Genomic DNA, 25,194 nt, shown 5'->3' with positions numbered 1-25,194 from the left:
TCATTAACAATTCTTTAATACATACAAGCAAATCTGGCAACTTTAAATCATGTTTCTTTCTTTGAAACACGCTACAGACTGTCTTTCCCACTTTCTACTTAGCAAATCTTCATAGAGTTTTTAATACTCTTTCTCCTTTTGCCATGATCAAAGGAATCGCTCTCCGTTTGCTTGTTCCTCTGATAAGTGATAAAAGATGTCAGTGAGACTAATGAGAACTCCCTCCAGCTCCCTTCATAAAGCCCCTGTAGAAAAGGAAAATCACAATGCATCATCAAACCTTTTAGGGAAGGGAGGGGGGGAGAGGGAAATGCTAGGTACAAAGGCAATGGGAAGCAGAGTATTTTGGGTGGGGGCTTTTGCAAAGGGGGGGAGGATAACAGTGAAAAGAAACTAAAACTCTGACCAAGAAGCTCAATTTAGATTTAAAAAAAAAGTGGGGAGGGGGGAACCAATAGGATCCTTGGCTAGACTGTTCATAGGCCAGTTAGTTGTTGTCTTAAAACAAAATGCACCTATGTTGCTTTTTTATTTTATAAAAGCAGTAAGATAAGGTCAAAGGCTTTGACTGTGTCAACCACAGCAAACCATGGCATGTTCTTAAAGAAATGGGAGTGCCTCATCTGTCTCCTGAGAAATCTCTATGTGGGACAAGAAGCTGCAGTCAGAACTGGACATGGAACAATTGATTGATTCAAAATTGGGAAAGGAGTATGACAAGGGTGTATATTGCCTCCCTGCTTATTTAACTTATATGCAGAAATCATCATGCGAGAGGCTGGACTGGATGAATCCCAAACCGGAATTAAGATTGCCGGAAGAAATATCAACAACCTCAGATATGTAGATGACACAACTTTGATGGCAGAAAGTGAGGAGGAATTAAAGAACCTCTTAATGAGGGTGAAAGAGGAGAGCGCAAAATATGGTCTGAAGCTCAACATCAAAAAAACTAAGATCATGGCCACTGGTCCCATCACCTCCTGGCAAATAGAAGGGGAAGAAATGGAGACAGTGAGGGATTTTACTTTCTTGGGCTCCATGATCACTGCAGATGGTGACAGCAGTCACGAAATTAAAAGACGCCTGCTCCTTGGGAGAAAAGTGATGACAAACCTAGACAGCATCTTAAAAAACAGAGACATTACCTTGCCAACAAAGGTCCGTATAGTTAAAGCTATGGTTTTCTCAGTAGTGATGTATGGAAGTGAGAGCTGGTCCATAAAGAAGGCTGATCGCCAAAGAACTGATGCTTTTGAATTATGGTGCTGGAGGAGACTCTTGAGAGTCCCATGGACTGCAAGAAGATCAAACCTATCCAGGGAAATCAGCCCTGAGTGCTCACTGGAAGGACAGATCCTGAAGCTGAGGCTCCAATACTTTGACCACCTCATGAGAAGAAAAGACTTCCTGGAAAAGATCCTGATGTTGGGAAGATTGAAGGCACAAGGAGAAGGGGATGACAGGGGATGAGATGGTTGGACAGTGTGCCTGAAGCTACTAACATGAGTTTGACCAAACTGCAGGAAGACAGGAGTGCCTGGCGTGCTCTGGTCAATGGGGTCACGAAGAGTTAGACACAACTAAACGACTAAACAACAACAAAGATAAGGTGGTTTTCAGCACTAGCCCTACCCAGGGTAGAGCCAATGAAGTTAATTAGTAACTTAGGTGCATTAATTTCAATGGGTCTACTCTGAGTAGGACTTAGTTCAAAACTGTTCAAAGCTTGCTAATGAATCAGGGTGATGATGTCACTGGCTTATGCCAGTACAGTGGTACCTCGGGTTACAGATGCTTCAGGTTACAGATGCTTCAGGTTACAGACAGTTCAGGTTACAGACTCCGCTAGCCCAGAAATAGTACCTCGGGTTAAGAACCTTGCTTCAGGATGAGAACAGAAATTGCACAGTGGTGGTGGGAGGTCCTATTAGCTAAAGTGGTGCTTCAGGTTAAGAACAGTTTCAGGTTAAGAATGGACCTCCAGAACGAATTAAGTTCTTAATCCGAGGTACCACTGTACAAAAGAAAAAGCCCTCAGGTAACCAAACGTGGCATCTGAAAAGAGAGTAAATGCTAGATCATGAATGGGGAAGTTGTGGTCTTCCAGATTCTTGGGTTTTAAAATATATATAGTTGTTTGGTTTATAGCTTGGAAGATGAATCTACCCACTCCCTCCACCACCCATTCCGTCTCATTCACACACCACTAGCATTGCTTTAAAAGAGTAAATAAAATGCACAAAGGTCCCATTAGTAAAGAAAAAAGATTCTTTGCTTACAGTTTCTTTATTTACAAGGATGGCTTTAGTTTCTAAAGCCTACATGGCGAGAGGTGGTTTCATGGCTGCCTCGTGCAGGAAGGAGGGAGCAGGCAAAGGGACAAGATGAAGGGGCGGAGCTTGAGAGATTAATAGTGTAATTTCTCCTGGTTATCTATGTCTCAACACTTCCCTCTACTGACCGGAGGCACGCAAGGTTGCTTATAGCCAACACAGGTATCATTGAACTATCACACCCATCATGCCTGAAAATTGGATGGGTTAGCCAACGCTGCTGCGAGCTGGAGTCCAACAATGTCTGGATGGTCAGAGGTTCCCAACCATTGCTTTAGATTCTGCTTGGCTGTATCCATGAATTGCCATATCCAACCTAGACCTGGCCCATGCCCTTAAAGGTACACTTAGAACTGAGTTGAACTTAAGTCAAGTACAACCCTATAATTTAAGCAGAAAAACTTGGGGAACTGTGGGAAACTCCCAGCAGCCTCAGCCATCATGGCCAATTGTCAGGAATGAAGGGAGATCAACAATATCTGGAATTCACCACACTTGCTACCCCTGTTCTAGACCCTTTCAAGCTCCTTGCTGGCTTTACTTGGCACAGGCCCACCTAGGCAACCAATATCACCACCACGACCACCATTTTAGCTAGGAAAACAAAAGCAGAAATGGCCCCAGGTCTCTAGTTCTTTTTTTTGTAGAATATTTCCTTGACCTCAGATGACATCTGAGCAACACAAAGAATCAATGTAATGGCTGAACCAGACATTAAACTGCTAAGCTAAACACCAGACAGGGCTGGTGAAAGTGGAAGCAGCAGCCTATTCCTTCAGCAGAGGTCTGCAATGCAAATATACGGCAGGGGAAACATAGTTCACCACAACACAGTTAAACTACAGAGTCTGCTCCAACAAAATGATGTGATGGGCACCAATGCAGTCGGTTTAAACCAAGGCCAGCCCAGGATGTTTTGCAGTTTGAGGCCCCCATGGGGCTCACAGAGCTCCTTTAATGTCCTAGGAGAGAAAGCAGACTGGAGCTATGCACTGTTCTGCCCAAGGTGTCTTCTATTGGTAAGTATGGATTGGCAGTTAACTAGAGGCTGTTACCAGGCCTGGGGAATCTCAGGGTCTCCAGAGGTGGGGAATCAGAATGTAGCCCTCCAATCCTCCTTATCTAGGGACAAAGGTGAGAGTTGTTTCCTGGTTCTGCTGGATCTCTCAACGGCCTTTGATACAATCGACCATAACATCCTTCTGGACCGTCTAGAGGGGCTGGGAGCTGGGGGCACTGTTATACAGTGGTTTCGCTCCTTCCTCCTGGGCTGTGTTCAGAAAGTGGTGGTGGGGGGATGAGTGTTCAGACCCCTGGGCCCTCACTTGTGGGGTGCCTCGGGGTGCCGTCCTCTCCCCCATGCTTTTTAACATCTATATGAAGCCGCTGGGAGAGATCATCAGGGGGTTTGGACTGGGTGTCCATCAATATGCAGATGATACCCAGCTCTACCTCTCTTTCAAATCAGAACCAGTGAAGGCGGTGAAGGTCCTGTGTGAGTGCCTGGAGGCGGTTGGAGGATGGATGGAGGCTAATGGATTGAAGTTGAATCCTGACAAGACAGAAGTACTGTTTTTGGGGGACAGGGGGCGGGCTGGTGTGGAGGACTCCCTGGTCCTGAATAGGGTAACTGTGCCCCTGAAGGACCAGGTGCGCAGCCTGGGAGTCATTTCGGACTCACAGCTGTCCATGGAGGCGCAGGTCAATTCTGTACCCAGGGCAGCTGTCTACCAACTCCACCTGGTACGCAGGCTGAGACCCTACCTGCCTGCGGACTGTCTCGCCAGAGTGGTGCATGCTCTAGTTATCTCCCGCTTGGACTACTGCAATGCGCTCTACGTGGGGCTACCTTTGAAGGTGACTCGGAAACTACAACTAATCCAGAATGCACATAACATCGGTCTTGAAAGACCTACCGAGCACAATTCAAAGTGCTGGTGTTGACCTTTAAAGCCCTAAACGGCCTCGGCCCAGTATACCTGAAGGAGCGTCTCCACCCCCATCGTTCTGCCCGGACGCTGAGGTCCAGCGCCGAGGGCCTTCTGGCGGTTCCCTCATTGCAAGAAGCAAAGCTACAGGGAACCAGGCAGAGGGCCTTCTCGGTAGTGGCGCCTGCCCTGTGGAACGCCCTCCCATCAGATGTCAAAGCGATAAATAACTACCTGACATTCAGAAGACATCTTAAGGCAGCCCTGTTCAGGGAAGTTTTTAATCTGTGATATTTTACTGTATTTTTTGTTTCTATGGAAGCCACCCAGAGTAGCTGGGGAAACCCAGCCAGATGGGTGGGGTACAAATAATTTATTATTATTATTATTATTATTATTATTATTATTATTATTATATTATCTGGTCCATGGGACTCTCTCCAGGTCACCCCTTCCTCAGTCGCACCTTCTCTCTCCAGGACAAACCCCTCGCCGACCTTACTTCTTTGAATGTTTTGCCTGGCTGGAACATGTCCCTGACCTCTGATGATTTCTTTTCCTCACAGGGATGGAGGATAGAGAGGGGTGTGAGAGTATATATGGAAACTAGCCTGCTGTATAAAGGTAAAATTGTCATCCTTTGCCCACCCCACTTTTGCCACTGGCCCAACCCGCCACTCACATGTGGCCCCCAGAAAGCTTCCCAGAAGGGAGTGTGGCCCTCAGGCTGGAAAAGGTTCCCCACTCCTAATCTACATATACTTACCTCCAAGCCACAAACAGCTTTGCAAGCTGATTTCTGCTGATCAATACTGTGGCGCAGGGTGCAAGAGCAGGCCACACCCTGGTCAGTTGGCAGCTCTGGGTTGCCTGCATGCTTCTTGTCTCCTCCTTGTCCCTGACCCCACCTGAGGTCCTTCCTTCATTCTGGGAATTTTTCAGTGGCTGGACCAAATTACCCAGGTATAGAGGGGCATGGCGGGAGGGCAGGGGTAGAGCTCTGCAGTATGAATAGGGTGGGAAAGCTGGCAAATCCAACAATGTCCTTTTAAAGGATGTATTAAACTCAAATTCTTTGGAAAAATTAATACGCCACATACGGTGCGGTGAGAAACTTGAAGCAATTTGGAGCAAGGAGGGCCATTAGAGGCTTTAAGCTCATTATACAAAGCAAAGCATCTTTGGGGGGATTTTTATAAGGAAACCTATTATACTCACAGAGGAGAGCAAATTATTAAGGATTGGGAACAGATGTGGGGGAGGAGAGGCTCCCAACTGGGGGCACGTTTAATGCTTCCATTTTTGCAGTTGGTTTGGAAGAACAGAGCATGCCAAAAAAGTTCAACAACAAATGAAGATCAGGGCAACCAAAATTATAATGGAGATAGAGTGATTCCCTTACAAAGGACTTTTAAGTTTAGCAAGAAAAAGAAAGGAAGAGGTGACATGATAGAAGGATATTTTAAAAATGCATGGCGTAGAGAAAGTTGGTGGAGAAAAGTTTTTCTCCCTCTTTCGTAACACTAGAAATTGTGGACATCCAGTGAAGATGAATGTTGGAAGATTCAGGAGAGATAAAAGAAATAACTTCTTCACCCAACACATACTCAAACTATGGAACTTGTTCCCACAGGAAACAGCCATGGCCACCAAATAGGATGACTCTAAAAGTGGATTGGACAAATTCATGAAGAAGACGGCTATGAATGGCTACTAGCCAGGATGGCTACGCTGTGCCTCCAAAGCTGAAGGCAGCAATGCTTCTGAATACCAGTTGCTGGAAACCACAGAAGGGGAGAGGGCTCTTGTGCTTGGGTCTTGCTTGTGGGTTTCCCACAGACATCTGGTAGGCCACTGTGAGAACAGGATGCTGGACTAGAGGTGCCATTGGCCTGATCCTGAAAGCTCATCTTATGTTCTTATTGCTATGTTCAGAAAGTTGCAACTCTTCAGTCATACTCTGCCCATGCTCAGAAGCCCTGCTATTTGTATTCCTCTATCTGGCACATTCCAGAGCTGAGTCCCAGTCCTGAAACAAGATCCTAGTTGTTCTAAATGCTCAAATCCAGCTAAAACCCTTTCTATTCTCACTCCCCCCCCCCCCAACCTCTCATTTCTCAAGTGAGAATGATGACATTTCTGTTTCTTTCTCTACATCTACCCCCTTTTTTTCTTCCCTGATTCTTCTTCCTCTTCTCTTTAAAAGGGAAGAGCTGGCCTCTTCCTGCCTCCTCTCTTCCCCCATTCCCCTTCTCATTTCTATATGATTTGACTCTTATATATTTTATAGTACCCGAGGCAGTCACTTTGCAGGCCTCCTGCTGAGTAAATCGCCCTTCACAGAGAAAGATCTTCCTGTCAATGACAGACGAGAGGTGCCAGCAGCGGCTGAGGAGGCTTTAAAAACCCACGAGTTGGCAAATCAGCAGGTATCTGTGTGCTGTTCTGGGTCCGCCCCTAGAATTAGTTCCTATCTTGTATCAAAGGAGCTTTCCTTCTTTTTTTTTTAAAAAAGTAAAAGTACAAAAAGGAATGGTGGGGCCTAGAGGCTGTGTTTCAGGTTAAAAGACAAGAGCGTGGTATTTGCCTTCCTTTAAGAATTCACTTTTTTATTATTAAAAAAAGAAAATAAAAAAATACTAACACCAGCAGTTTGCTCTTTTACTTGTTTTGTTTTTCTTGTTCACTTAAAAAAAAAAATCCTGAGAGATTGCCGAGGCAACAAGTTTGCTGAAGCTCCACTCATGCTAGGCCATGTCCGCATGAAACATCTAAAACGGTATCACACTGTTTTAAACGGCCATGGCTTCCCCCAAAGATGCAAAATGCAACCCTCCAGACTTCTCTGATTGGCCCTTGGGATGCTGCCCAGGCCACACCCTCTCCTGAAACCACACTTCAAATTCTTTGGTCCGTTATCGAATTATGATAATGCCTCTTGCTTGCCTGGAGAGCAGATTTGTGTACTATGGCAAGCATGGAAACATCTGGCTGAATGTAGCTTTCCATACAAAGGTAAGAGTTGCTTTTTTGCTCCACCTACTTTGGCCACTGGCTCCACCCACCAGTGTAATGTGGCCCCCAGAAGGGAATGTATGGCCCTCAGGTCCTAAAATATTCCACACACCCTGCCTCTGTGCAGTAGAAAGAAGATTGTCACTGTTTGCTTATAGAAGGTGTATGTATGGTGTTCAACACAGTAATACTGAGCCACATGATACTTCCTTTCAGTCAACCCACAAACACCTGGGATTGGGCATTTCAGATGTGACGGTTTGAGGATTGCAGCAACTCTAGCAAGAAGTGAGGCTGTGGGGTTGGCGAGGCAGGAGGCTGAAGAGGCAATGCTATTAACCATTTGGACAGTGTATGGATCTGGTTGCCTCAGTTCAAAAAGGATATGGCAGAGCTGGAAAAGTGTAGATTCGGTCTGCAGGAGGCTCTCACCTGCAGAGCACAGTGTTCAGCTGGGAATATAAGGAGTGAGATTATATTTTAGGTCTCCTGGTCCTGAGATGTATAGGACTTTGTACACTAAAACCAGCACCCTGAACTTAGCCAGGCAGCTACGGTAATTTGGCAGTAGTCCAGCCTGGAGGTTACCAGTGCATGCACAGCAAAGGCCAGGCTATCGTGGTCCAGAAATGGCTGTAGCTGTCTTGCCAGCCAAAGCTGGTAAAAGAAGCTCCTATGTGCTGCTGTCGTTACTATAAACAAGAGTTATCCAAAATGGCTACTCTGCTAGGTTTCTATCCCTTGCTCAGTGCTCCCTAGCAATCCTTCCTTCCACAACCACCTATAGAAAGTTTTGGTTCCTACTATGACTCACTGTCACTTCAGACAGGATCAAGCTACTAATCTAAAGCGAGTCCTGCAGTTCACAGCCCTAGGGTGGATGTAAAAGATCAAACAAAAGGAAACACAACCACACACACCCTTTGCAGAGGCTGTGAAGAAAACTTTGCTCTTCTCTGGCTGGACTGCATTACAGTTATTCAGCACATTTTGGCAAGGGAGGAAATCAGTGTAAAAGGATGTGATTTTACAGGCAACTTAGGTTGATCAGTTTAGAGACAGGGTGGATTCTTTTGCCTGGGCGATCATGCTGTCTCCAGCACCCGTCTGCAAACTCCAAGAAACCGTTTCAGCCAGAGAATGTGAAATTTCATACAACTGCAGCTGTATGCCAGTTCTTTAAACAATCATCAAGCATTACAGCCAAAAGGGCCTCTGAAGTTCTAAATCAGCCGGGGGAGAAAATATTACGGAGGGATGTGGGATTAATATCAGCTAACTTGTTAAAATTAGTCACGGACATAATTAAGAGCATGCTCGAGAGTGTCCATGGGAAAGCAAGGGTTTTCGAGAAATATTTCTAGAGGTAAAATTATACATTGATCCCCAGTGATAATGGGATAATGCTGTGAGTTTGCTGGCAGTGATATTGGGCTTTTGAACCTGGCAAAACTAACAGACCAGAAGCTAACGGGGAAAGCTAATCAGTTCCAGGCAATGCTGGAGTGTTTTTCCCCTCTTTCGTTCTAGGGCAGGTGGGGAACATTCAAAAACAATTTCAAATAGCAATTCAAAAGGCTTGAAGGTCCAGTAGGAAATTTTGCTGCTGTAGACTGACTACAGTGTACCTTAGCTAATACAATCAGCTGAACCCATATGTTCACCCTGTAGATTGCAAAGTTGGGGGACATTCTGGCAAATTTAGGAGCAAAATGTGACATTAGGTTACTGGAACTAGTGATCAAGCCCTTGGTTGCTGGTGGGAGCCATTTCTTAGACCCACAAGGCATCCAGAGTGATGGGAAGAAGCAATAAATGGCATATCGTCCAATGTTACAAAATTACCTTATTCAGTGGATTTTTGTGAGTACCTGTACCAAGGAAATTGTAGCCAACTGAATGTACAATTTTAAATGCAATGGACAAAACAAAAAACTGAGCCCCAAAATGTTCTCAAACGTTACTTGTCCATCTGTAAAGTGCAACTGATGCTATCTGACAACAGGAATGTAAGAAGACAGCACTTTCCGTTCTGCTCTGTATTCACCACAATCGATGCTGTTTACGTTCCACTGCAATTCAGCTTCTGCCAAATACTGCAGTATTAGTTTCACTGTCCGCTATCTTTCATAAGTTACGTAACTTACATGCATTTTAATGTGAAGGAAATGTCAAAGTGATGTAGAAAACTGTCATTAATTACTTATTGTTTGAGGACTTAAGAACAACAGCTATACTAGTCGTCCCAATCGAAGATCCCCGGTTCAATCCCTGGCATCACCAGGTAGGGCTCGCAATGTCTCCTGTCTAAAACCCTGGAGAGCCATTGCTAGTTAGCACTGACAATACCAATCTAGATGCACTAGTGGTCTGACTCAATATGAGGCAGCTTCCCGAAGTTATTGGCCAAGAAGAGCTATCACTAGGTTTTACAAACAGGTGCGTGAATCAAGGAAATGCCAGCATTCAACTATTTTAAAAGCAGTCCCTACACAGCATCATTAAGGGGCTCACAGCTTCAATTCCTTGCTTGATCTGAACAGGAGGCAAGCTTCCATTAGCCCCACTCACCTCCCACAAAATTCCTCGGAGAGTTATATCCAGGCACCTAATAGCAATTTTTGTGGGACTGTTTGGAATTATGGAATCAGCACATGGGGGAAAGGTGTCAATTGCCGCCTCCTTCCTTACTCCTGGTCTGATCTGATCTCCCACAAACTGATGCTTTTGGATGAGAAAGGAAAACATCAAGAGATCTGATCACAAAATCTCCTATATCTTCTCTGTTCCATCCCTCCTTTCTATGACAAGGCTAGAGTTTTGTTTGCGGGAGTACAGCTTTCTTCCTCCCTCTCTCCTTTCTTTTGCAGGAGACATGATTGCAAATGCATTGATGTTCCACTTCACACATTGGGAGGTTGAGCCCTAACTCCAATTAAGTGCTGTTTGAAAGCCTTATTTCAGCTGTCACATAAGAAAACTATGTTGGTTTTAAGAAGGGGGAAAAATAACTGTCAAAAAAAATTTCAGGGGGGAAAAATGCCCACCTGAGTGACAGCTGTATCCACAAGTAGAATGTCACACCATGTCAAAGCTGTCAAGAACTCAGAAAGGCTTGGGGAATAGGCTGCTGCCTGAATTTGCAAGAGGGAGGCTTCATTGAAAAACAGGGCTGAATTAAGTGCACCATCGTGCAGGGCCTCAGCATAATCAGAGCCTCTGCTGAAGTCTGCTTCTCTGGCAATCCCTCTGAACGGGGAAGGTATTTAAAGTAGACCTGCAATTAGAAATTCCAGTGCTTAGAATGAACTAGCTGGGTTTCACAAAGTTTCCTGAATTACTCCAATACCTGAAAGACCAGCCTCCTTCGCTACACTCTTGGGTGCTACTATCACAGAAGAAGCCCTGGAATTCCACTGCAAACCTGCAAGGTGCTTGAAAAGATGGTGGCGGTCCAACTTCAGGCATGCTTGGAGGAAGCTGATCACTTGGATCCATTGCCAAAACCTCCAACATCTCCGTATGTTTGCTTTTATGGGCCTGCCACAAAGATTTAGGCGGGTCCGTTTCAGTGAGAGTCACAGTCTTGGGTGTCAGTGATGTAAGGTGTGGAAAACTCCAGAAAATTTTCCACTGCCTTCCTTTTCCATGGAAGTTTTCCCATGTTGTAAGTTTATTCCTAACAGGGGACAGGTGCTGATTCCCGATAAATATTAGGCAAGATTAGCAACTTAGGAAAAAAAGCAAGCTTTGCTTACCACATACAAGTAAAATAAACAGGCTAAACTCTTGAGGGTGGGGATGGAGAAACTGTAGCCTTCCAGATTATTTATTTATTTATTCAATTTAGCTCCCCCTCTTCCTCCCAAAGAAGTTCAGGGTGACAAACACATCAATATATATGAAAACAGCTGAAAAAATTATACAAGCAGTGGTTTCAGTGGCCTGGAACAGTGTCTTTCAGCCATCAAATGCCTGGATGAAAAGGAATGCTGTTACATTCCTCCCAAAAGTTAATAATGAGGGAGACAGACACACCTCACTAGGGAGGGCATTCCACAGACATGGGCCAACACCAACTGGGCAGCCCCCAGGGTTGGCATCACCAGCATGGCCAACAATGGATGTTGTTGGATTCCAACTCGCATAATCTCTGAGCAGTGGCCATTGTGGCTGGTGAGAGTCCAACAAAAGCTGGAAAACCATGTGCTCCCCATCCCTGCTCCAACCACACTACACTGCCTTTCTTTGACCAAATTTATTGTGCAATCAATTAAAAAAAAAACAAAACAGAAGTCCCTTGAAATGAGTTGACAACAACTTGCTCAAAAACGCCCTGAGCACTTTACTTCCACCTGATCAGAAGCTGACCTATTTCTCTAGTGCTTCTGTCCGTCTGTCTTCTAAAGAACTAACAACAAATGCTCTGCTCAGAACAAAAAAAAGTCACTGATCTTCATACTGAAATGTCTTTTGGCCCTTGCTATATGTTTTGCAATGGACATAAATCCAGTCTTGTCTTCCAGCTTGCTCACTTTTAAAAGGAGGGGGGGAGGATTGGACTTTCAGAGAGGTCAGTTTTCACATCAACAAGCCTGCAAGATCTAGATGTGTATCTGAAACCACACTTCCTCCAAAACAATCCTCTTCTGTTTTAATAATGACGCTGTCCTTACATCCCAGGGCTTGCTTCCAGGTCATAATAAACATACAACATGGTTTATAGCTCCCCTCCCCACCCTCTCTCTCTTTAAAAAAAAAGAACAATAATTTAAGGGGGATCTTTTTCAACAGTTTATGTCCCAGTGAGCTCCCTGGAATCCAAGCTTCTCTCTGCAAAGGCCATTATTCTCAAATTACAAGCAGCCCTTGGATATATCCCGCTCCCCCCCCCCCCCGCACATTGTGCTACAATCCCTACACTGGTTAGAAAACTAGGATTACAACAGAACAAAACAGGGAGGGGGGCAGGACACGCGTCTTCAGTCACGGAAGAATCAACATGAAGCACTTCAGATGTGCAACTGGACCTCCAGTGTTTGGGCGGGGGGCACTGTTAGAAGCAGAGTTTGTGGAAGAATTCCAGCATTTCTTCCATGACCCAAAACAAGGGTGGCCAAGATAAAGCCCCAGGGATCAGATGTGGCCCTCTGGGCATTTTTACCTGGCCCTCAGAACTCTCCAATGCGCAGCTGAACTCTGCTAATGCCTGTGAATGTAAGGAGAGCCCTGCTAGATCAGGCCAATGTCCCATGTAGTCCATTATCCTGTTCTCCCAGTTGCCTCAATGGGAAGCCTGCAAGCAGCATACCCTCCAACATTTGTACAACGAAAATAGGGACATCCAAAGGAAAAGTGGGACATTCCAGGATCAAATCAGAAACCAGGATGCCTTCTCTAAATCATGGATGTCCCTGAAAAATAGGGACACTTGGGGGGGCTTGAAGCAGGACCTGAGCACAAGAGCACTCTCCCTTCCTGTGGTTTCCAGCTGCTGATATAAATATTGCTTGCCTCTATCTTGTTTGCCTGGACAAAGAATAGAGAGAGGTGTGCAAGTGTGTATAGAAACTAGACTACACAAAAGTAAAAATAAATAAATTATATGTGTTGTTCATTTTGTTCTGATTTCTGCAGTCCTGGCAGACCAGAGGTAGAGGTGCCAGCAAGTCCCCATAGCCCCACAGATGTGCCAACAGTGCCTAGTTCCAAGTTTTGCCTATGTGCCATGCACACAGGGGTAAGCTACCATCTTTGAAGGGCTGGCATGGAATCCTTTCTGACATGCCACTTGGAAATGGAGTATTCCCCACCTTGAAACATAGACTGGTTGCAGCCCTACCCATCCCTGTTCTCCACTTAATAAAAAAGGCATTTGCTGCCCTGTTCTTCGAAAGGAGACTCTCTTTCTTCCCCCACCCCTTGCAAAACTCCAAATGCTTTTATTTGTACATCAGAGAGAAGGGGCCCACAGAAAACAGATTGATTAACATTTGGAGGCATTTTGCTTTCTGCAGAATCAAAGCCCAAAGATTCCAAAGGGAAGGACGGAAAACGTCCCAAATGTTAATCAGTCTATTTGCAGCTTCTCCTCAGATGTTTGAAATAAAGAGCGAGTTTGGGGAGGAGGAGGAGGAGAAAGAAAAAATAAAAAAATGCTACAATTGCATTTTGCTTGGCCAGCTGCCAAGAGATACCTCCTTCAGGAGATGGTCGCTTGCTGCACCTTAACTGTCTCATCCTTTTGTGCAGCACCCCAAACTGTGCACGTGATTCTTACATGTTTCACTGGCTCCCTTTTTTTTTTTTAAAGAAACAAAGAAAGAAAAGGAGGAAAGGGAAGGAGGAGAACAATGAGCCAGATGGCTGCAGGCACAAACTTGCAAGCAGCAGAAGCATACAGAAAGATGCAGGAGGCTTCATTTCATTCGGCAATGCCCTAAAATTGTCACAACGTATTCCAAGCACCTGCCACATCCTGATTTATTTTGGATTTTGGTACATCTGTTGCAGCGGCAGTTTAACAGTCAATTCCTGTTCACAGGGAATTCTGGGCATCATAGCTTTGTGAGGGAAATAGGGGTCTCCTAACAACTCTCAGCACCCTTAAGAAACTAGGGTTCCCAGAATTCTTTGGGGGAAGCCATGCCTGTTTAAAGTAATATCAGAGCACTTTAAAGGTATGATGTGAATGTGGCCTAAATGTGGTCCATTTCTCCAGCAATCTGTTATCACTGTGGCCAACTAGACGCTGGTGTGGAACATGCAAGCAGGACCTGAGAGGTCTCCCCCAATGGTTCATTTTTGTCCAATCATCCAGGATTTAAAAACACAGTTGAGTTTTCTAGAAAGGTTAATTTTGATTCAAAGATTTGTCTGTCAGAATTGAAATGGATTCAGATTTGGAAGAGCAGCCCTTGCCCCCCTATGGGAAAGCTGCTCCATTCTTTGTTTTATTTTTGTTTATAGTCCCTCTGTGTATTTCATCTTCTCCTGCTGGAACCACTGCTCTGATGCATGCTAGGCATTAGCAACTGTCACACTAAATTAGGAAAGAAAAAAGGAGAAGGAGAAAATGCCCCATGGCCTTTAATGGAGAAAGTCCTATACGGGTGCCCAAGTAACATCCCTGGGGAAATCATGTATCTTATTAAGAACCACCCAATTTCACAAAAAGAACCGTACATTTATTTATTTAAAAGGGGAGGAATTCCGTTTTCGAGAGGCTTAATTCTCCTTATGTGAAAAGAATCCAAATGACCTCAAACTCTGAAAGATCTAATGGCCTCCAAAGATTCAGCCACTCCAAAAAGCATTCTCAAACAGATGAAATTTCTTTAATGATATTTTGCTTCCTGAGCTAGCATGGTTAGCTACAACATGTTTGTCAAACAAGAGTACAGTATATACATTCATATTACCACTTCCTCAACATCCAGTGCACTTCCCACTGCTAGTTTTTCAAGCTGCATTCACACAATGTTAGACACAATCTATACCTTCCAACATGACGTACTCCTGTGCAAGTCACATTATTTGTGCAAAATTCCAGCCCCGTAAAAAGTGCTTTTTGGGTACACCTGAAATCATGCAAGATCGCAGTGGCCATTTCAGCTGCTGTCCTCTTGTGAGAAAAAATGGGATGTCCCGTTTTTTTCCTGGGGCAGTTGACAAATATGCACAATCCATACCTATCAGGTTGTTTCTTGACCAACACTGCTGTTTGATGCATTTCCCCACCCCCACCCATCAAACCAACTTCAATTCGACTTGAAAACATAATCTGCATTCACTTCATATTTAAGAATATTGTGTACATTTGAGTTGGCTGAGCATGCGCAGATGACCGCTCCATGAATAGTAGTTCCCAGGTATGTGTGTTCTGGGTTGAATAAACCCCAAAATGTCTCTCAGCTTAACCTACCTCACAGAGTTGTTGTGAGGATAAAATGCAGATGGGGGAAAGTGTGTATGCCACTTTGATCTCCTTGGAGGAAAGGTGGTATATAAATACAATAATCAATCAATCAATCAAGCTGAAAGTTTGGCGATTCAGGAAGGTCAAAAGGAAGTATTTCCTCATGCAGTGTACGGCCAACTACGGAATTTATTATCATATGATGTAGTAATGGCTGCCTATGTGGCCAACTTTAAAAGGGGAACTGGACAAAGGTACAGAGAATAAGACTCTCAGTGGTTACTAGACATGACGACTATATGGCCTCCTGTATGAGAGACAGTATGTCTCCTGACTACCAGCTCATGGTGATCACAAGTGAACGCTTGAACTCATGCCCTCCTGGTGAGCTTCTCATAGGCATCTGATGTGGGATGTCAGGATCCAAAATGCGTATGTAAAGGGCTAATTGCAAGAGCTGTAGAACTCTATGACATCACACACTCTGCGGCAGTTATGGCAGTTGGTACAGTTATGGCGGTTTATTGAACAGTCTCAATCGTTAGAGCAGCAGGTACGCTGTGCTGCTTTCTGCTTCAGAGTTAATGAGTTAGTCTGTAACAGTTTAATCTAGGTAAGATGTTTAAGTATCGCTTACGTGCATTGCGTATATTTAATCTGCAACTGCAAGCACACTAAGTAAAAGATATATGTTATGTAAACTTTTAAAGAGAGTGTCTTGCATAGTTTTTATAGGAGTGGAAAAGAGAACTAATTAAAGGGGCAAACAACCGAGGGCTGTCTAGCAAATGGGAACCAGTGCCTAATTCCCACATCTGAGTGGCCAGTGTGATAACATAACGCTGGACAAGATAGCTCTTAGGTTTGATCCAGCAGGGCTCTTCTTATACTCTCTTGGAGTGCTCCAGCTATCCTATTCCCAGTTTATACCTCCTTCCCCATACCTTGTAGCATTGCTCACCATCACCCCCACAGCCAACTGAGGTCCTGCTATTTAATTTAAAAAACCAACAACATGATTACTAATCATACTACTAAGATAATCTGCAGTTATTCCAGGAGTGGGGAATCTCAGGCCCAAGGAGCAGCGCCCCCCCCCCTCGCGTCTCTATTTACCCTTATGACACCTGGGCCACACCCAGGGCTATTTTTCTAGAAAAAGAGGTGCCGGAACTCACCATGAACGCCCCCTTGTGTTCTCTTATAATGACAATGGCGCCCACCTGAGAGGCTCTGGAACTGGGTTAAGGTGAGTTCCGGCCAAAAAAAAGCCCTGGCCACACCCCTTTCCTTCAGGCCACACCTCTCACCAGCCCAACTTCCATGAGTGTTTTGGCATGGCTGGACTGTGACCTTGGAACTCTGATAATGCCTCTCAGTTGCCTGGATGGGGAAGAGAGGGGTGTGTGTGTGTGTGTAGAAACGGACCTACTGTACGAAGCTGAAATTGCCTTCCATTGCTCCACCCGCTACTGGAACATTCCCCAGAAGAGAGCCCAGGCCCTTGTCAGTCCTCACACCCCTGAAAACACGCACACACCGCAATTCCATTCCTAGAGGAGACCTTGGAGAAGGTGCTGGAAATGTCTTGAAGTACAATTCTGGTTTCTAAAAAGGCTGTTAGGTTTTGAATGTGTGCCCCCCCCCCCCCGCACCAGCCAAAGTCCTTCCCTGTCAAAGTAAGCGAGGTGAGAAAATCCAGTTATTTGTTCAAGCCGGAAGTATTAAGTAAATGTATTTTCCAACACTGTCAAAGTTGCCCATGAACTGCACACCTGCGAGGGACATCTTTGCAGGCTCTTCCCTCTCTCAAAAGCTCTTCCTCGCCAGCAGCCCTGAACCACAGACTCAGATGTTGTTAAAAAGCTTACAGTATCAGCAGGGCCACGGCAGCCTCCATTAGAAACATGATACTAAGATGCTGATTAATACCAGGAGGGGGCTTTAATCAGCCAAAGCCATATGCTATTTAACTTAAGATGAAAGTGCAAATGATAATCATTATTTCAGAAAGGATGTATTTAAAAGGAGAGCAGAACAGCAAGTGGCATCTTTTTATCATTAGAGTTCTTCATGCAGGCGCTCACTCTTTTTTTTTAAAGCTTTATAAGCTTTTATGAACATCTGGACCATTTTCTTCATTATATGGGCTTCCAATGGCATTATGTTTGATGTTGGGTGTGTGTGTGTTTTTCTTTTAGCAGAGCTATGCTAAATTTCTAAATAAACAATTAATTCCTATTAATTATAGTTTTCAAACTGGCAAAATTATCCTTCATTAACTTAATCACTTCTATTTTATCTGCAAATTGTATTCACTCTTTCATAATCCCCTACATCTAAAGACTCCCCCCCCCCCCCACTTCTACATGCCAGGCTTCTTCTGATGCCATGCATGCTGTTTGTAGCAAAGGGGTTTATTTTTTTTTAAAGCAGCCATTTCTCATTCTCTTGCAGAACATTAGATGTGAACCACAGCCTCCCACCCGCTGTTTCACAGCCTCCCACCCCCAGTTTCAAAAGGCAGCCTAATGCAATCTCGGTTGTTTTTAACCAAGCAGTGCTCAAAGGAATGCTCCCTCTGCCCCCAGCTCAATGGTGAAATTGGATCTACAAAGAGTCAGGACTTGATTGTCACTGATGAAACTTCAGTGTTATCATGAGGTTTGTCTGGGGTGAGGAGAAATGCCAGCCAGCATGAATAGGGAAGGCAAGTTGAAAGTAATTCATAAGCTCACATTCTATGGGATTCTAAATCATTATAAATGCAGGGGTGAGATTAATAAACTCTCACTTTCAAAATAACCGTTGCTTAGTGAGTTAGGGGCATCCTCGAAGAAGGTCCAGAAATGTGTTGTTAAATTTCTTATGCATATGATTATTATAATTTTATTTTGATAATTTATATGCCACTTAATTACAGTTGCCTCCAAGCAGTGTACTGGAGACTCAGCTAAAAATAAGTTAAAACTCTAAACTCAGAATTCAATTAAAATGCATGCTGGAGCAAAATAGACTTCAGTAAGTACCAGAGGTCCTGTCTGACCTCAACTGAAAGGGAGTTTTCATAAAATTGGGCCCACAATGCTGAATGAATGTGGATATGAGCCATGCATCCAAGCCGTGGGGGACAACTAACAGTGATTCGGTCTAAGACCTGAGTGATCAGGGAGCAGGTCATGGGGTATTCTGAGGTATCCTGTATCCACGTTGCTAAGGGCCTTGTAGATCAAGGGTCAGCAAGGTTTATCTTGCCTGGGCCGGCTCGATCCTGCGGAGATCCCTCCACGGACCAGATTGTGGGCGCACATGAGCACGCGTGCCAGCGAATTCTGCGCAGATGCGATTTCCAGCACCGCAGAAGTGAGTCCCTGCACTGCGCTGCGCCGGTTTAGCACAGCACGCTTGTGGGTAACTCGGTTCGGGAGCGGCTTTTGGGCCAGTCAAATGACCTCCGTGGGCTGCTTCCGGCCCATGGGCCTTAGGTTGCTGACCCCTGTTGTAGATTAGCACAAGAACCTTGAACCCGACCCAGTAGTGTATAGAGCCAGTGCGAGCTTTTGAGCATCAGAGTTATGTTCTGGCAATAGTTCCAGCAACAGTTTAGCTGCAGCGTTCTGCATCAGCTAGAGAAGGATGCATTGCAACAGCTGAGTTTTAAGATTATGTGGTTTAGTGCCGGGAACAGAAGGAAAATGGTCATCCACCAGTGTTAACATCTACCACTGGCTGGTTGCTGGGATTCTTGGATCCTGCTCTCCACAAACCAAAGTACTTTTTATACTCCAAAGGAGGAGTGGGGACCCTATGGCTCTTTGGATGCTGTTGGACTACAACTCCTGTCATTCCTGACCATTGGCCATGTTGGCTGGGGCTGATAGGAGTTGGAGTCCAGCTATATCTGGAGGGCCACAGGCTCCCCATCTCTGTTCCAAAGCATACAGTTCACTCTCAGAATAGGAGAAATTTGTTGTCATAGTCCCAATCCCCAGAGTTCCCTGAGAAGAGGGACTGCTTGTTAAACCACTCAGTTGATTGTAGCTCTGTGAGGGGAGTAAGGTTCTCCTAAAAACTCCCACCACCCTTTACAAATTACAGTTCCCATAATTCTTTGAAGGAAGATGTGGCTGTTTAATGTGGTATAGCAGTGCTTTAAAAGTATGGGTGCGGTTGTGGCGCCTGAGCAGGGGTGCCAACTCCCAAGGGCTGAGCCCTTCCCCCGCCCATATTCTTTGGGAGGGGGCTAGGGCCCCCCAGTGTTCAAAGGAGGTTGAGGGCAGCTTCAGTGGCCAGCTCATTCTCTTCCTCCTCCTGCCATGAAGATGAAGGAGCAGGGAAGCAGCCCCCTGCCAGAAGCGGGAGGAGCTGCCAGCCATTGAAGCCATGCTGCTGCTACATTTAGCTCCACCCCTGGCTCCTCCCAACATCCTGACATCCTGTGTGTGATGTCATCCCTTTTCCCTCAGAAGTTGGCACCTCTGCCCCTATAAGGTAGACCTAGGTAGCTGCCTCAAACAGCTGATTTTGGGTGTCTTGAATTTGTTTTTTTTAAAACAACAACAACAACAACAGGGTATACATTCAAAAATAAATAAATGGTAACTGTAATAGTCAAGATGTTGTGACATTGTGCAGAAGCCTGCAAAACACCCTTTTGCAAAGCACATTCCTGAAGCATTGGCCAAAAAGTGACAGATTCCTACACGGGCCACTCCCCCTGCTGCCCCACACCATTCTCTGTTGAGAATGTCTGGTGTTCCCCTTGGGAACCCTAGACCCGGTGCTCATTACGGTTGGCCCTAAACCACTGCTCCATCAGGAGCAGTGGCAAATTAATCCATTAATTATCTTAACCATTCAAATGAGGTCCATTTGCTAATAACCTTTTAGCCGAAAATGGTATCTTCATCTGACGGAGCTTAGACATCGGAGGAGAAACCACAGTAAATGCCTTTACTTGGACAGTTAAACTCTTCCAGAGCAAGCTCTGGAAGTGTAAAAGTTTCCTGCTTTCAAAATCTCCAAAGAAGGCTGGTTTTTCTCCCCCTCCGCCTCCTTTTTTTTTTTTTTTTGGCTTCTCTGTTACATTTTGATGTTGCTTCCTGCGAATATCCTTGTCAGACGATACTAACTCTCCACCTACTCTCCCTGTCAGGAGCATTCACTGAGCTGACATTCCAAAGACTCCCTTTTTGAAAGCTGATCTTATTCAATGGTTATATTTTCCAGCAAATATTTGGAAACCTATTAGACAAGTAAAGAATCTACGGCTGCCCCCTTTCCTCCCCACCCTCTTATTATTTTTTTAAAGCAACAATGTGAAGGATGATCAAAAAATTAAAGTAACTAATTAGGCTGGCAAATGGATTTCAGAGGAATGAACTGAAGCGAGCTTGACATGCACGGAAGACATTCTCCTACTGTAGACAGAAAAAAGGGGGTGGGGGGAATCAGCTAAGAAAACTAAGGAAAAAGTATTGGTTTGAAATACCAAGAAGAAGAAGGTTTTGGCTCTGCATAAATCCCAGATCAAAGAGTTTGGGAAGGGATGTTAATTTCAAACAAGGTATTTGCTATTTGGGCTCTCAGAGAAGGGTCCATAAGTAGAGATCCCAAGTGCAAATTGTTGGAATCCCCAATCAAAAGGACCATGTCCCTCTTGGGTTAAAAAATAAAATAAATTTGGTTTTATAGTTTATAGCAGAGTTAAAAAACAACAACTACTAGGAAGCTAGAGTTATCCAGTCCCACTATTATCCATTCTCATTTACACATTATGAGCACTGCATAAAAGGAGTATATAAAACACACTGAGGTCCCATTGGTAAAGTGGCGGGGGGGGGCGGGTCTTAGCTTATAGTTTCTTCATATTTATAAGGATGGCTTCAGATTCTAAGCCTACATGGCTGGAGCAAGTTTCATGGCTGCCTCATGGAGGAAGGAGGGAGGGAGGGAGGGAGGGAGGGAGGGAGGGAGAGAACGCAAGAGTTAGGGGCAGAACTTAGGGTTTTTGTGGGAAACCACAAAGTGTACTTTCCCTGACTTATCTGTAAGTCTCAACCCTGTGCTCTGCTGACTAGAGGCATGAAAGGTGGCTTATATGAACTGTAGCAAGTTGGCAGGTGATGGAGAAAGACTCTTTTCTGCATGAGAACCCGAAGATGGCTTATTTCTCTCTGGCTACCTTCCCCAGAACCTAAATGAAAGCAAGTAGCTGTCATCTTATTTTTCCAGGATTTGTATTACTTTGGCGTGTTTCCCTGCACCCCCAATTCTGGGGTCAGAAGAGAGATAATATAAAAGATGGGCTCTTTAAAGACATAAATGGCTTTCTGGACAGAATGGAGGCATCCTCTACAGTTTTATTTTTATCAATTCACAGAACAGGTCTCACATCTAAGTATGAAAAGCAAAGAAGAAATGAAACCGATGTTCCTTTGCATTGGACTGAACGTCTTTCTTCCGTGACTCAGCATCTGAAGTTTCCAAGAAGAGATTCTTGAAAGTGCAGCCTTTTCTTCTCTAGTATCATCTCCTTGCCAGGCGAGCAATCCATAAAGCTGTTACACACCTTCATCTTAGCTCTTAACCACCTCACAGTCCTTTGAACTCAGAAGGACTTGATTTAGGTTAAACATCAGGAAGAATTTCCTAACCATCAAAATAATTGGGCAATTGAACAAATTTGCCACGGGAAGATGCACAGTCCCCCATTATTCTGAAGTTATTAAACAGAGGTGAAACCTCAGTCGGTGATGATTTGCGAAGAGAATGGACAAAGCTGCAAAAATAATAGCCCCCAAAAGCTTCAGGTTTGAATCTCTATTAGGCTCATTGTGGATAGCAATTTACTGTTCCACAAAGGGTTGATCTCTCAGGGCTTGCTCCCCTTGGACTGCAATGTGATACTTTGCCATGTCTTTAGTAGCAGAAGTGGGTGGTCAGCATGCATGCCAGGGTTCCCAGGCTGGGAGCATCCCAGCCCCTGAGATTTCAGGCCCCAAACCTGAGATGTAGGGCGGGCCTTGGTGATCTCATGGGAGTGGAATGTGGGGACAGAGATTAATTAGGAGAGGGGAGCGGAGGAGGGCAGATTCCACAGAGTGTCTATGCTTTAATTTGCAGCCAGCTCCAGCTGAGCTGAGTCCTGCAAGCTGCATGCACAGTCTTTGTAATGTCCCCCCCCCCCCCAATAATTATTAAAGGTACTCTTTTCCACCTGGAGGTACAAGCCCTCCACCTGCCACTTGGAGGGGGCCAAGGAAACCTGGAGACTTCAGGTCAGACCTAGAGGTCTGGCAACTGTAGTGGATGGTCTTGTCACCATGGGAGGAAGAATGAGCAGAACTATAGGAAACAAAGCGTCCTTCAGGTTGAACTGAATTTTGCACTCAACAATCACAGTGGGACCCTGGATGTGCCTTTTCAGTAATTAATGAAACAATAAGAGAAAACATTACAGACATGTTTGGATACTTTGGAATGCTATTTAAATCAAGATGGCGGACTGAACCTTCATTTTCAATTTATCTAGCTATCTAATATACAATTGTTTTTATATTAAAAAAACCTAATAAAATAAAATATTATTTTAATTACTGATCTCAAAATTGGACTGATTTTTTAGATTCCCAAGAATTGTGATATGAGGCTACTAGTTTACTGTATTTGCTGGCAGACCAATAACATTTATTCTCTGGGCTGCTAACAAAAAAGTTTTAAAAAAATAAAAGAACAGCCAGCAAAATTAAACATGCAATGCAATACAAGATAAAAATAAAAGTGGCATTAAACATTGTTCTCTAAGACAGCTATACAACACAGGGATGAACTTGGGCCATTCACAGCCTCTCAGTCTAACCTACCTCGCATGACTGTTGTGAAAATAGAGCAGAAAATCAAGCTATGCTGCCTTGAACTAATTAGAGGAAAGGATATAATGTATGCCATATCGTAAAAAAATGTATTTGGTGTCAGAGACAGACCATCCTGCTGCCATGGTGGGGCAAAGTTAGATTCAATGGGACTTTGGCCTGATCCAGTAAGGCTCTTCTTATCTTCTAACTCCACTGTCACAGAGGCAGTATACTTCTGAACACTGGTTGCTGGGAATCTCAAGTGGGGAAAGTTGCTATGATCCTGTCTGAGGGTTTCTGACAGGCATCTATCTAGTTGGCTACTGCAAGAACAGGATGCTGTACTAATGGGCCATTGCCCTGATCCAGCAGGATACTATTATGTTCTTACAATGTTTGGTGCCAGTGACCTGTCTCAATATAAGGCAGTTTTCTATGTTCCTAACAGAAATCAACGGGAAAATGTGTTTAGAATTGTTTCTTAAAAACAATATGGAATAGGAAATAATGATGAATTGCATAGCACTCCTTGCTTAGTTTTGTACTTGCTTCCATAAAAAAAAAACTTTTTTTTAATCTCTTAAACTTGGACTAAGTAGAGTTTTAAGGTTTGCAGAGCTGTTCTCCAGCTGAGTCCTTTCCTTTTAGATATGCACACCTCCTCGTTGGACATTCATTATCAACCCTCGTGTTCGTCTTTTATCTACAAGTCCTCTTCAGTGTTCAGCATAAACTACATGGACACCTTGCAGATTGACATTTCTTCATTCATGCTTTACCTTAAACAGCATGCAAAGACATCAAAGAAATGGAGCTGGCTTTGATGTTACAAAATGAAAAACGCCTCATGATTTGCCAAGACCAGGGGAACTTCTAGTTTGCGCTCTCTCTCTTTTTCTCTCTCTCTCCTCCACCTTAAAGGTGGGGGGGAGATCCAACTTCCCTACAGACATGTGAAAAATCTTTTCCTATTGTTCGACCAATTTACCCAAATGTTGCTTCCCAGCTGAAACACAAACCAGGGTGGACAACCCTTTTTTCAGTTAAGGGTCTCATTCCTTCATAAGTAATCTATCAAGGGCCAGGGATAAAAGTGTCCTGGATTAGCTAATCCAGAGTAAAGAAGGGCCTGTTCCAACTTTCACCATGGTTACCTCAGGAGCAGAACCACCACCAGATAGGAGGATAAAATGAGAGTTGCCTAAAGCAAACCACGGAGGGTGGAATTTGAAGGCTCCTGCTTCGGGAGTTGCCTCTTTGAAAACAGGACAGTTTCAGAAGTCCCTGCTTGGGAATTTCAAGCAAAGTTGTAGGGGTTTCATTAGGTATAGTTTCTAGAAGGGTCACCTTTCATGTCGTAAAACTAGCCAAGAAACTTATGGTGGCATAAGCTTTCATGGACCAGGGTGCAGTTCATCAGACGCATGGAGAGAGAGAGAGAGAGAGAGAGAGAGAGAGAGAGGGGATCTTTCACCAAACTTAGGCTTGTGATTTCCTTGCCAAAACGGAGAGTAAATTTGCTGTGTGTTGAACAAGTTCTGTCAGATGTGTTCATCATCATTATTATTATTTCTTGGAAAGTGCTTAAACGCTAATTTTGCTTGGGCTGTCTCTTTTTAATTAAAAACCAGAGGACGTCACAGGAAAGGACCAAAAGCAGAGAGAAGAAAGGGCTTGAAATGTAACTCTTGCTATTACTTCCCAGAAGCACGTCTGATGAAAGGCAAATGTCATGAGGAGAAACGCCTTGTGCAAATGAGCTGCTCCTTTGCCGAACAACCATGAGGCAGGGTGAGGCCACTTACCTCAGCTTGGGATGGGAAGAATTTAGATTCAGTTTGCAATTAAAGGAAAATCTACCTAATTGGCACTTTCTGAAACAATATGCAAATTGAAACACAGCCATCCTTTGAAATTTATATTTCTCCAAATTTTGCAATGCACTTCTCCAGCACAGTGGTGAGTACAAAAATGCATTTATTAAAGTATGCATATAAATGCATGTACAGTGGTACCTCGGGTTACAGACACTTCAGGTTACAGACGCTTCAGGTTACACACTCCACTAACTCAGAAATAGTACCTCAGGTTAAGAACTTTCCTACAGAATGAGAACAGAAATCGCGTGGCGGCGGCGTGGC

General features: G+C 44.3%; 2 long non-coding RNA genes across 5 annotated transcripts; one reads left to right on the top strand and one right to left on the bottom strand.

The window, feature by feature from the left end:
* On the bottom strand, nucleotides 1-16,574 carry LOC310682811. Its single transcript, XR_014514186.1, has 3 exons — nucleotides 16,376-16,574; nucleotides 5,031-5,264; nucleotides 1-245 (listed from the first exon to the last, which is right to left on the bottom strand). It is a non-coding gene; the product is annotated as an uncharacterized lncRNA (long non-coding RNA).
* Nucleotides 15,109-25,194, top strand: LOC310682781. 4 transcript variants are annotated; one of them, XR_014514145.1, is made up of 4 exons: nucleotides 15,138-15,810; nucleotides 17,655-17,907; nucleotides 21,432-22,009; nucleotides 23,702-25,194. It is a non-coding gene; the product is annotated as an uncharacterized lncRNA (long non-coding RNA). The 4 variants fall into 4 exon arrangements; XR_014514147.1 differs by lacking the exon at nucleotides 23,702-25,194 and having other exon boundaries at nucleotides 15,117-15,810; nucleotides 17,655-17,861; nucleotides 21,432-22,795; XR_014514148.1 differs by lacking the exon at nucleotides 23,702-25,194 and having other exon boundaries at nucleotides 15,123-15,810; nucleotides 21,432-22,795.

This window comes from Podarcis tiliguerta (genome assembly GCF_965153285.1).
Source record: "Podarcis tiliguerta genome assembly, chromosome: 8".
Lineage (NCBI taxonomy): Eukaryota > Metazoa > Chordata > Lepidosauria > Squamata > Lacertidae > Podarcis > Podarcis tiliguerta.
The sequence above is the reverse complement of the archived record's forward strand: the minus strand, read 5'-3'. Positions and strand labels throughout refer to the sequence as shown.